This window comes from Myotis lucifugus, unplaced genomic scaffold (genome assembly GCF_000147115.1).
Source record: "Myotis lucifugus unplaced genomic scaffold, Myoluc2.0 scaffold_0, whole genome shotgun sequence".
NCBI classification, from domain to species: Eukaryota; Metazoa; Chordata; class Mammalia; order Chiroptera; family Vespertilionidae; genus Myotis; species Myotis lucifugus.
The window spans coordinates 60,132,196-60,145,727 of record NW_005871048.1 but is presented as its reverse complement, the minus strand read 5'-3'; the positions used below and the strand labels follow the sequence as shown (position 1 = coordinate 60,145,727).

The 13,532-nt window shown below is 34.7% G+C and overlaps 1 pseudogene; it reads left to right on the top strand.

Moving 5' to 3' along the window:
* Positions 1-2,545: 2,545 nt before the first annotated feature.
* LOC102434010 overlaps positions 2,546-13,532 on the top strand; it is a 36,182-nt pseudogene continuing 25,195 nt past the window's right edge.

Genomic DNA, 13,532 nt, shown 5'->3' with positions numbered 1-13,532 from the left:
GTTGTGATAAACTCAACAAATCTCACAATCTTTATCTATGTGTATGGAAATATTTTCACATTAGGCTTGAATAATCAAGAAAAGTATAAATAAATATAGATGATTGGGAGCAACATTTCAATATTTAATACATAAAGAATTCAAACAAATATATATTCTATTTATCAAAACACATTTTTAAAATTTAGTAAGATTATGTGGAATATTTTACTGTATTACATATGAATTTTTAAATATCTTACCTGAAACCTGGAAAGAAATGTCTTAATTTAAAATAGTCAAGTTCAACTGACAATCTACCAATTTATGTTACTGTGCAAATCCCTATAGAATGTATTAAGCTTGTTACTTTTCATACAAAATCGCATCTTTATTTTATTCAAATAAAAGTAAAATTTTATTAAAAGGAAACTCAACAAAAGTCTAACACAATGGAGATTGTAAAAAGTTATTATGGTCTGGATTCTCAAGGTATTCTGTCAGGACACTTGCCCGGAACAACCCGCTGATAAACCAAAACAATGTAAATTATGTGGTCATTTGGCTAAAGCTTTCCAGAAAGATGTATGCAAATGAAGTCAGGAAATTATTTATTAGAATCAGAAAAACTGACACTGAAGAGTGATACCTGATGTAGATAACCCGATGTTGGCCAAAATTTTTTTTTTTAAAAAAGGATATTTGATTGGGCCCTCAGAACAGCAATTTCCTTCTCATAATACTCCACCCAAGGGAAACAACATTTTGCCTAGCAACAGAATGGATCAGAGAAAAGAGAATTACTTTTCTTTCCTTCTTTAATACCAACCCACAGATCCCAACAAAAAAGAAAATTTGAACTCTGTATCTGACCCTTTCCCCCCGCTTTTTCTCTTTTAGAAGAGCTTATTAATCCTTATTATCCAAGGAACACAGGTAATTGTAAGAGTTACTAATTTAGCAACATTATAGGTGAAACTCTTCCTTGTAAAGTGAGAACAGAGAAATAATGTCTATATTTCTTCTTTGGGGTTATTGACTTACTGAATAGCAGTAACCATTGTGGAAATTCTCATAAGAGAGTCTTATTTTCAGTCATCTAAAGTTGTCTATAGAAATAGAAATGATGTACAGAATGGACCAAGTGCAGAACAATATGGAAAACATTTAGTTTTCTTTAATCACTGCCTTATAATATGCCATGTGCCTTACTCATTCTCTGCCTTTGAACATATCTAGGGCAGATTCTGAATTGTGTGGTCATTTTCACATTTTTTAGCTCTCTAAATTAATCTATCTAACCTATCTAAAAATTTTACTTCACATCCAGTTAAAAGTAGCTACCAACTCTCTAAGCTCAAGGACCAGATGGGGAATTTTGTAAATGGTAAATAGAATTGTGATAGATTTTATGTATATGTATAAAGATAGTCTTTAAATATGGAGCCATATATATACATATAAACGCTCCATTATGCCTTAATAATCTGCCCACAATTATTTACACAAAGTCAATAGGCTTTCAAAAAATATTGTAAGGGAATATCATTTATCAACAAAAGGATATTTGATATACTGCAGATTAGCATCTATGATGTTGCTATTCTATAATACTGTAGAAAGGGCATTGATGTATATATATGTCTTAAAATCTGAGCTTTGGTTTTACCATTTAAAAAATGGAACATTTGGACATTTTTTTGTAATTTTGAAAATTCCTTAAAAGGAATTGCTTTTTAATTAATCTCTTGTTATGGCATTCACTTTGACGTCTATTTTGTCAGATATAAGTATTGCTACCCCAGATTATTTTTCATTTCCAGTTGCCTGAAAAAGTAGTGAAAGCCTGAGGCAGGGTGTGAGTGTGGGCTAGAAGGGGTTAATGGGGAAAAAAAGAGGACATTTGTAATACTTTCAACAATAAGGATAAATTTAAAAAGAAAAAAAAACAGAAAAGGAATTGCTTTTAATGATACATATTTATTTCTATTCAACTGCATTTAAATAAGTTTTCTACCATCTGCTGAATTTATTTTTTATATTACTATATTTCAAAAGGTTGCCTGTATTTAACAGGCAGTTGAGAACACCGCCCTTAGTTGTTTTTTGTTTGTTTGTTTTTAATATATTTTTATTGATTTCAGAGAGGAAGGAAAAAGGAGAGAGAGATAGAAACATCACTGATAAGAGAGTATCATTAATCAGCTGCTTCCTACATGCCCCCCATGGGGATTGAGCCTGCAACCCTTGCATGGGCCCTGAACTAGAATGGAATCATGACCTCCTGGTTTATAAGTCAATACTCAACCATTGAGCCATGCTGGCTGGCCACTGTGTTTAGTTTTAATAATCTCTGGTTATTGTTTTACTTTTTTTCCCCTTGAGTTTGAGTTAAAGCGACTAATGAAATGACAAAATAATCAAATGTTTTCAACCCCCAGAATTTCTTGAAATGTCTTCCCACAATCAGTAATCCCCAGGTTTCTGTCCTATTCAGAGTGATATTGACAGAGCCCCTCCCATGACCTGACTCCACCTTCTGACTCCCAGAAATGCAATATTAGAGATGCCGGTTTATGTTCCTCCAAAGGTGTTCCTGACAATGAATGTCAACTTCATTGAAAATGCTAATGCAGTCACTTACTTTAAACTGGGAAATAAAGTAACTGACAATGATCACCCTTTAGTTAATATTTAACATCTAGTGACAAATTTGATGGGAATCAATATAAGCATGGTGCAGGAGGTTTTGCCTGAATTCCAATGAAGATTTTTTTTTATTTCAATTTTTAAGATCTTTGCATCAGCACAAGGCTCGTAGTGTACTGATCTAGGAATAAGTTTTATCATATGAGAAACTTTCTCTGTATGTATTAAAAAATGAACCTACCAGTTACTTCTGGTAATACATAACCAAAATAAATGAAGTCTATTGCCATTTTCAACTCAGCACACCATTAATTTAAAACAGAAAGTGAACAATAAATGTCTATTATCAAGATGAAACTAGAGAATAAGAATCATTATTCTTGGTTGATAGTTTTTGCCTTTCTATTTTTAATTTAATGAGATCTAAAATATGAACCCACCTTTAAGAATATGTGAGATAAAAATGGATTTGCCTAACCAAGTCATGACAAATAGGAAAATGACATGCATTTCTGATCATTTTTAAATTCAAACTACATAGGATGTATTGTAATTTAAAAATGTAGGATAATGGGTTTTATATTATAGCTACTGCAACTAAAATGAAAGACAAAATACATCTAGTGGTTGCATATCCTTACTGAACTTGAACATTAGTTTCTAATTAACAGGATGCAATAGACAAGTTTTAAGTCAAAATTTGAATACTTTGTGTGCAGTAATACAGCACATTTGCGAACTTCTGATAGGCAGGATTAGAAATAAGGCTGAGGTCAACGAAGCTGCAGTTGATGTCATTCTCTCCTTAAATATTATCTCTGCTATGTATCTAAAGTATTCCCACAACTCTAGCAGGTGGGGCACCCTAAGGTGTGTGATACGCCATCTGTGGAGATTGTTCCGTGTACCGTTAGATTCCTCGTTCAATAATAACTCCTGTTCAGGCAAAGAAAGTAATTCACTTCTCACTGCAAAAACCCCTATTTCCACCATTGCATACACTGCTCTCCATAAGTAAGTACATTAATAATTGAGGAAGAAGAAATATAAGAAGGCATATAAAGGTCTAAGACATTTAATCCTCATGACCGTATATAAAAGCATACAACACAGTCTCTGTCAGTTTGAGGCATACAATGAATTATTTCTCTGGGATTTATTTCATGATTAAATATCAAATCTTTACTTGGTTGTCAATATCTTAATAAACATTCTTTAAAATCATTATTTTAAAGAAAACATTACACCCCACATTTATCATGGTAGGAAATTTCTTCTGAGTACTATCAACTTTGTTATCAATAAAAAGGGTTTACTTTTGCTAAATTTTATCTTACATTCCCCTTCCAAAAATCTCTATTTTTGAATAGAGATTTTTGAAAACAGTCACCTTAAAAAGTTAGGAAGTGTAAGTTCTTAGGTACAAATTTAGCAAATCTTTGTCTGGACAAAAGAGATCAAGACAACTGGGTGCATGTAGCTCATCTCCCAGTGCTTTTATTACATTTTTTGACAACAACATAAAGCACATTTCCACATAGGACATTACTGACATCCAGAAGAGGGAGTCAGTACCATGGTAAGAGGTCTAGACTAGAGGCATTTTTCATATAAAAAGTTAGCACCAACTGACAATACCAAAGAAAGTAACTGGGAAATAAGCACTACATAACTACATATTAAGTGTGATAGCACTATAAAAATGTCACCTGACAGTTGTCGAGGGGTCGGAGGTGATGGCTGGATGGGGAGGTGTGGAGGGATTGAGCCAAAAAGAAAAAGAAAAATAGAAAGAACTCATGGACACAGACAATAGTGTGATGATATCAAGGGGAGAGTAAGTAGAGGAGGATGTAGGGTGATAAATTATGATGGACGGAGACCTGAGTTGGGGTGGTAAACACACAATGCAAAGTACAGATGATGTATTATAGAATGTGCACCTGAAACATGTATAATTATGTATATATAATCCTATATAATAAAAGGCCAGCAACCATAACTGTGTCACGAACAGAACGACCGATCAACCAGTCGCTATGAGGTGCATTGACCACCTCTCAGTCCCTTCCCCTAGCCTGGAGGCTCTGATCGCTGGATGGCAAATAGGGAACCACAGGGAACCGGGATGGGCGGGACTGGGGACTGCCGAGTGGGTGGAACAGTCAACCTCTTGGGCCCTCCCCCAGCCCGCAGGCTCCGATAGATCACCAGATGACAAATAGGGACCTGGGGTGGGTGCTGATGGTGGGGTGGTACTGGAGACTGGCGAATGGGCAGAAGATGGCCCTGATCGCAGGCTAGGCCTGGGGACCCTACCCATGCACGATTTCGTGTGCTGGGCCTCTAGTCTATAATAATAAAAGTGTAATATGCTAATTAGACTGGACATCCTTCTGGATGTCCTTCTGGATGAACTTCTGGATGAGGCCAGGGCTGCCAGGGAAGCCCGGGTCCGGGATGCCTGCCAGTGGCTGGAGGGAAGCCTGGGTCCTGGGTGCCTGTTGGCGGCCAGAGAGTAGTCCAGGTCCCAGGTGCCAGAGGGAAGCCAGTGCTGGCAGCTGGGGGAAGGAAGGCCTACTCTTGTATGAATTTTGTGCATCGGGCCTCTAGTACATATATAAAACAACACATCATTTTGTCAACAAGTGTCACCCCAATAAAATTCATAAAAAAAGAAAAAGAATGTCACCTGGGTTCATGGGCACTCTGACCCCTAACCTTAACTGGGGTGTCCCTGGCTTTAGTGCTCTCGTCCTTCCAACAGGCAGTGGCAGCAGCCCTTTCTCAAAAGACTACTGGACCCACATTCAAGGACAGCAAGAAGTGCCAGGGAATTACATTCCAGAATGTGGCCCTTAAGTCATCACTGACTAGTGCCACTGTGTGATCCCTGGCTCCCTGGTCTTGAGGAGGAACAGCCCGAGTCTTAATTCCTGCTTCAAAAGGATCAAGTTTATGGTCATCTGGCCTGAATTTTCCCCTCCTCTTGCTTATCCTGCCCTTTCCTAGTTTCTCTTGGAAGCACATTTTTAATAAATCACTTGCATGCAAATTGTTATCTTACATACTGCTTCCCATAAGCTCAAACAAAGACATTTTAAATGTATATTGAACTGCATACTAAATAAACTTTACACTTTCTCATTGCACAGAATAAAGATTTAAATTCATCACTCTTTATTTTATTTATTTATTTTATTTATTTATTTTATTTTACAGATAGGAAGGGAGAGGGATAGAGAGTTAGAAACATCAATGAGAGAGAAACATTGATCAGCTGCCTCCTGCACACCCCCTACTGGGGATGTGCCCGCAACCAAGGTACATGCCCTTGACCAGAATCGAACCTGGGACCTTTCAGTCCACAGGCCGACGCTCTATCCACTGAGCCAAACCGGTTAGGGCTAAATTCATCACTCTTGGCTATGATTCCTAGTTGACCTGGCCATAGCTTGCATACCCCCTTCACCTTTTGCCTTTCTCTCTCCCTGTTAATACATTTTGGCAGTACTGGTGTTTTATGGGCTAGTTAGACACATAAAACCCTTTCTAAACCCAAAGCTTGTGAATATGTTATTTTCTGTGCCTCTAGAATCCACACATCAAATAACATCTAATCTTCAGTACTATTGCATTATTGTTCCCAATTGCTGTCTTTCTCCCTGTAACAATATTATTCATTTCCATTCTTGTCATGCCTCCTGCAAGGTAGACTATATTTCTACACCCATATTAGTGTTTACCATGTTATTTGTCTTATCTAGTGATTTGATGCACTCCTTTCCCATGAGGAAACTTTAAATGGGTTTGAATAATATGGTTCGAGTTCTTCATCCTGTCTTCTATCATGAGAAAAGGTCTAATCCCTCAGCCTGGTGACAGAATCAAAAAGCATGTGCACACATCCTAAGTGCAGCAAAGCCCAACAGAGCCCTTTGATGTCTTAAGAGTCACCAGCAAAAGCTAAATGAGAAACCCATTTTCATTTCGTTGTAGCTCTTACCCAGAATTATAATTATTTATTCATTTCTACATTGCTTCTTTTAAATGCACTAGCCTACATTTTTTATGAAGACATGGGCTGCTCTTATTATGATCCAAAGGCTAGAACAGTTAGGAAGCAGATGTGCAAAAATATTTGTTTAAGTAATGTATATTGAAAGAATTCTCTTTTTCACAATGATGGCTCTGATATATAAATATGTATTATTAATATATACAACTCAAGTGGAAGTAAGAAGTGCATTAAAACAACTCTCCAATGTTAGTCTTGCATTTTTTTTTCCAATTTGGATGTTTAAACCTTATCCCCATATGCAGAGTTCAAAACTTTAATGGCAGTGGCCATGTCTTTTAATCTAACTAGAAGCCCGTTGCATGAAGATTTGTGCAATAGGCCTTCCTTCCCCTGGCTGCCAGCACTGGTTTTCCTCCGGGACCCAGGCCTTTGGTCCAGCCACAGCAGAGAAGGCAAGCCTCTTCAGTCTTCAGTCTTCAGTCTTCAGTCTTCAAATTAACTGCCATCTTTGTTGGATTAATTTCATAGTCACTCTGATTGGCTGGTGGGCATAGTGGAGTGACACCAATTTGCATGTTTCTCTTTTATTAGTGTAGATATTATTTATGTTCCCACACCCAGAGAACATTTTAACAATTAAAAAATATAAAGTTGCCTCATCTCTCTGATCCTCTATACCTGAAAATGTTTTTACAGAATTTCTTTTTTTTTTTTCTAGTTGTCACCCTTAGAATTTCCACTGGTATGAAAGTGATGAATCTCACTGAAGTGATTATCAACTGACATGAAGAAATATTACATCTATTTTCTGAAGTACTTTCTTCATTGCTTCAGTTGCTTCTTTGTTTTTTATCATTCAGTGCCACTCTGAGTCCTTTGGGTTTCCAATCATTTCATTATGGAATTCAGAATACTTCTTTCACCAGGATTTTAGCCCTTATAGAGAAACAAGCTGATAGAATAATGTCTGGTTATGCTTTTCTCTATATCAAGCAATCATTTATGGACCACGCTATGTCAGCATTACAGGCCAAACAAACTTTTCCCCGAATATATATTTCAGCTAGGGGTGGATATATAATTTTTTAGTTAGACTCTGTTAAGTAGCCTCAAGTTTCTCAAGGTAAATGGTCCTGTTCTTAGATAAGGACAGATATATATTATCTGAATAGTAAAATATCCCACCATCCCTGAAATTTGTAACATTATTTTAAGATAAGAAAACCAAGGATTACAGATTTTAAGCCATTTCTAAAATTATGCAATATATATATAGCACAGTGTTATATATACATATATAAAATAAAATTTTTAAGCTACTAAATTTGGAGATTTATTCATTATTATAGCATAACCCAGACAATCAAGCTAACAGAACATTTTTGGAACATCAGGATAAATGTGTGGTCATCAGAATAAATAATAAATATAAAATTTATGATTCAAATAAGAGAGTTATATATGAAATTCAATAATCTCTTTATAAGTCCACTTTGCAGTACAATTCACATTCTTTACTATAGGTAAATATTTGTGGAAATCATTATACTAACTATTTTAGTAGTGGGGAAAGAAAAGCTTACCATTTTAATTAAATGGAATAATTTTAAACATTTTCTGACGTAATTTATCTTGGATAGACTATATTTCTTTCTACTAAAATGCTACTCGACATTCCTCTGCTAGAGAAATTTATTCCTAACAAGTTGATCATGTGTTTTGCGTTAGTCAATGAAATACATATGGCCGTAAAATATACCATTTCCAGGTAGCAGCATTGTGAGCCACTCACCAGGTGGATCGTGAGTGCTCTGTGATCATGGAAACCTGTGTTTAGATTGAGTCCCATTACCCTTGACTCTTAATGATTTCAAAAAGCTGAGTATCTGGTTGGTCTGTGAGAAGCATGCAGAATATGTGCCATTAAACTTGTCATAAGCGACTAAATTTGGATAGTCCTTTATTATTATAGTACTAGAGGCCCAATGCACCAAATTCGTGCAAGGGGCTCAGCCCTGGCAGCCCCATCTGCCTCAGCTGGCCCTCGCAGACCCGGCTTTGTCTGGATGGTTATTCTGCTGTTCAGTATAATTAGCATATTAGCTCTTTATTATAGAGGATAACTCAGCCAATCAAGCTAACAGAGAACATTTTTGAAAAATTGAGATAAACGTGTAAAATATGTGGTCTTTAGAATAAATTCTCTAAATCTCAATGAATATATCGTAAAGCTGCGTGTGTTAACGAGCTCTCGCCCATATTGCAGAGTTCTTTTTTAAGCACGATATCATATGCCGCAGTTGTTGGCACATAAAACATTAAAAATTAATTTACTTTTTAAATTATTTACTAGTAGATTAAATATAACCAAGTATGCTGTTGTAATGTCTGCTGTTTCAAACACGTGCATGTCAAATTTTAGAAAATGGGTATGAATCTCACGAATAGTAACAATAGATTTAAAAGTATATTGATTTATAAAATAACCAAGTCACATATGCTTCCTTATACATTCTGAATGCATTTCTGTGAATGTATTTTCTAACTTGTAGTTTGTAAACTTGAAAAAATTCTCCATCCACATATTGGTCAAATAAATAATTATACTTTGCCTTAAACACATATATACAAACATATTTGAGATAAAATTTATCCCAAAATATAAAATGCTTCAACTTAGACTAAAAATGTCTATTCAAAAGAGCATGTTATAAAATTTGGATACATAAATTAGTTTTTAAGGCTTTAATAGCTATTAATAACTTATTTTTAATGAAGAACATATTAATACCATTCAAAAAAAGTGTTTTTTAACTAAATCACCAGTGTGTTCTATAAAATATTTGTACCTTCTGTTTGTAAAATACATCAAGATGTTTTCTACATAAAAAAGTAATCATTTTTTGCCAGACTTTATGCTTTTAAATTTTCCCAATTGAGGTTAGTCAATAGAGAAATAATGAGTTATGTATTTACAGATAACTCATATTGATAAAATCTATGTTGCTATTTAATAGGCTTCAATGAAAATTGCTGCAACAGAAGATACTAGAAATTGTATCACCTATGGTGCCTCTGATCATTAACCCATGGATATTAGAAGCAAATCAACATGATAGACGTGGACTTTTTGACAGGCGGCTAGAGAATTCTGAAGATACAAACATCATTATTAAATTATGCTTCAATATGAGCATAGAAATAAATATTAATGAGCCTTTTGTAAATAAGAGATTAATTTACTGTCAAACACGTATTTCATTTGTAGGAAAAAGGCATATTTATAGAAATAAAAACCTGCACCATTAAATTAAATTTGTCTTGAACATAGCAGTATTAACTTCAGAGGAATCTGGAGTCATTTTGTTAGTATTTGTGAGATGAGTTGTTTGCTCATTTCTGTATGTCTCCCAGAAAGCAATGTTTCTGATAAGCACATAAGACTTCTGAGTTTGCTCTTTGAGGCTAATGCAATCCCTTATGTCAGTTCCTGCTGCCTGTAATGCTGGATTATGCTGTTTTAATCTTTTCATAACAAAGTTTGAAAATTTGATGAAAGGTCGTATTCTTTCCCCAGGTGAATGGACATGCATACACACACTTGTACAGGTATTTTCACCAGTTCAGCAAAACCCATGAAGTTCATGCATGTATGATTAAATAATCCTGGATTTAGGGGTTTCAGCTGGTTTTGAAACCTGTTTAGGTACATGGCTAATTGTTGGTCTGAGCGTAACTCCCAGACCCAGGGTGCTTGGGAGGGCCCTTGGCCTTCACCTGTACCACTGAGGTTCAGAATAAAGTGAGCTGAATAAAATACGCCATTAGTAACTGTCAGTTTTTACCTGGTTTTCAGAATTTTTCCCTTGGACACTCCTGACTGAGGAGATGCACTTTCACTGGCAGGTATGGTCTTGGCATATGTGCCCAGAGAGGCCACATGAAAAACATGGCTCATGAAGAAATCTAGAATGGGGGGGTGAGTTCCCTGCGCCGAAGTGGTCTGCAGCTGCTTCAATCTCTTCTCTTTTTTACAGGAGGAGGAACCAGTCAGGTGAAGTGCCTGGGAAACTGTTCTTGACATGTTGTGGGACATCCCATTACAACTCTTTTTCTCTGAGTTTCTTTGTCACCTTTATCTTCTCTCAAGCTACCTAAACTGGTGTGTGAAACATACATCCTCAATGAACTTTCGGTCAATTCTAAACGTCGGTCCACTGATATAGAGTTAATGGTCTTGTAGAAACTTTTAAATACAGGAAGGCGTGCTCTCTCCAATATGTCCCTTTTGAAGTTCCATAGACATATTTTTAAATTCTTAAAAACATTTAAGACCATGGTAATAGTATTTTTGATACATTTTTTGTTTCTATTGCTCACATGCTTAAAATTATGCTGCTGTATTGTTTTAGGAACATATCTACTAGTTCCCAGACCTACATTTCATGCTAAGGAAAACTGTTCAGTTCAGATATAGGCTGCAATATTAAAAAGTGGCAGAATTGGTTGAGGCCTGGATTAATCTTGTTCTCTTTTTTTGTTCTTTTTTAGATATCTGAACTAAAAATAAAGGGGGCATTTCCTGGCAGAGAGGGATAGAATAGAGCAATCTTGATATCACGAAAGGCCAGAGCTGCCATTACGCATTTGGCAAGCTCTGGTTGGGAAGAAGCACAGACTATGACTACCCAGAGGATGAGTAAAGGGAGGACAATTAAATGGGAGTGCAGGGAGAAATTGCAATTTGAGTAGAAAAATTTTGAGACTCATAAAAGTGAAAAGGTAAGAAAAAAGGGGAATAAAAGAACAAGAAGAACAAGAAAAATGCTCATCTGTTTTCTAGAGAATCCTACTTCTCAGTAGGCTTTCCAGTTTCCTTCTATAGATGCTCTTACTATAAAACATCTTTCCTTAACACTTCCTAATTCTATCTGTTTCTTGAAAAAAACAACAACAATAACAACAAACAAAATAACAAAACAAAAGCTTACTAGAAAAAAAAGTCATCTAATGAAATATTTTGTGCTTTGTGTTGTCTTGCTTAGAAATAATTTTAATAAGGCATCATTTATTAAGTTTTTTTTTAAAAAAACTATAAATGCAAGAATGATTAAAACTATGCTAATAGCTACAACTTTTTTATTTTTGACTTAGTAAAGAAACATCTTTAAAAATTTTTTTTTGCTTTAAGTTGAATCATTTGCTTCATTTCATATGTAAAATTATAGAACTGGTTATACTTAATTATATTTATTTCTTTACATGCAATATTATAATTATTTGGTTATTTTTTATCCTTGTATATGGAGCGTATGTTGCTCACAAGTGGGATGGTATCATTTATTTTGGTATGTGCAGAACTAGCACAGGGCTTAGCAAATACAAGGTACTTCTTTAATATTTACTGAATAAATGAATGACTTCTATTTGTAAATTCAGAACCACATTTTTATACACTCTTTAGGAAATTATTTTCAAAATATAACTTTTTTACCCAAATGGAAAAAAAATAGTTTACTATCCACAGCAACATGGGTGTGAAGAAAAGAAAGAAGGAAAACAGGTACCAGGAAAATATTTTTATTATCCACCCATGAGGGAACATTGGCACTCTCCTTACATTTCTTTCTCTGCAAGGGAATATATATTTATTTTTCTTGTCTTCCTCTTTGTAGTTCAACAAACAGTGGAGTTTGTGTAAGTCATTTCTTAGTTGGAGGCCTTTTGAATCAATGTATTATCAATATTTTCATAAATAAAGAATCCCTCTAGTTTGACTACTATATATGTATATCTTAAGAAGAAACCTAAATAACTCAACCCTTCTTTTTATTTTTTTTATTTATCCTGTTGTTGAAAGTATTACAGATGTCCCATTTTTGCCCCGATTGACCTCTACAAGTTGCTCCTGCTCCATTTAAGTATTGGGGTATATAATATGAAAACATGTTTGTTTGTTTTTCTATTACTAAATAGAGGACATTGTAAACAAGCATTGAAGAGGGAGGACTTTTCATAAAGCAATAAGAAATTCACTTTTTATTCTTGAATTTGTATAATTCCCCTTTCTTCCACTGTGTTGTTAGGTGATTTTTTTTTTAGGTTCTAAAGACATAAAAATCACTTGATATTTGAATGATGCATAAATCCTTTTCTACTTTAAGGAAAAAAAATAAGTGCTCCTTTTTGCAACATATAAACAACTGACTCAGATTTTGTATATTGTTGAAATATTTGATAATTTGTCATCTGATGTTGATTCGTGACTATAAGGGATCATTGAAGCTTGGTCCTTTTAGACATACAGTATAATATTTTTAAATGTACTCATATTTAATTCATTGAAAACTATTTTAATCATTTAGAACCAATGAAATGTGCATTAAAGCCAGGTTTCTATGTAATATAAATGATTTCAAATTAGATATGAAATTTTAAGATCCAGAGGTCAGCCAAAAATCTGCAGTCACTAAGTCTGGCATTAAGGTACATTTTGGAAAATAGGTATTTGGAAAGTATTCTTTTTCATTTTTGTTAAAACAATAGTCAACATTTTTACTTTTACTTAAGCTCCCAAGCTACATATTTCAAATATACTTTCTGACATCCTCCACTTCTTCAGAAATATTTACTGTCTATGATTTCTAGAGTCAAGCATGCAAGCAGCAAGATCTGCACTTTTTATTCTGTAAACTTTTTACAACTTTATTGTTTTTTAGAAGGTTTAGTATGCTAGGTATGAGATGTATATAAATAAATATTCACAATGATATTGAGTCTGTTCTAAATTAGAGGTAAATATCCTGTGGAAACATACAATAAAAAGCAATAAATTAACAGTAATAATGTCACAGAAAAACCACAGGAGGAAAAATATAGAAGG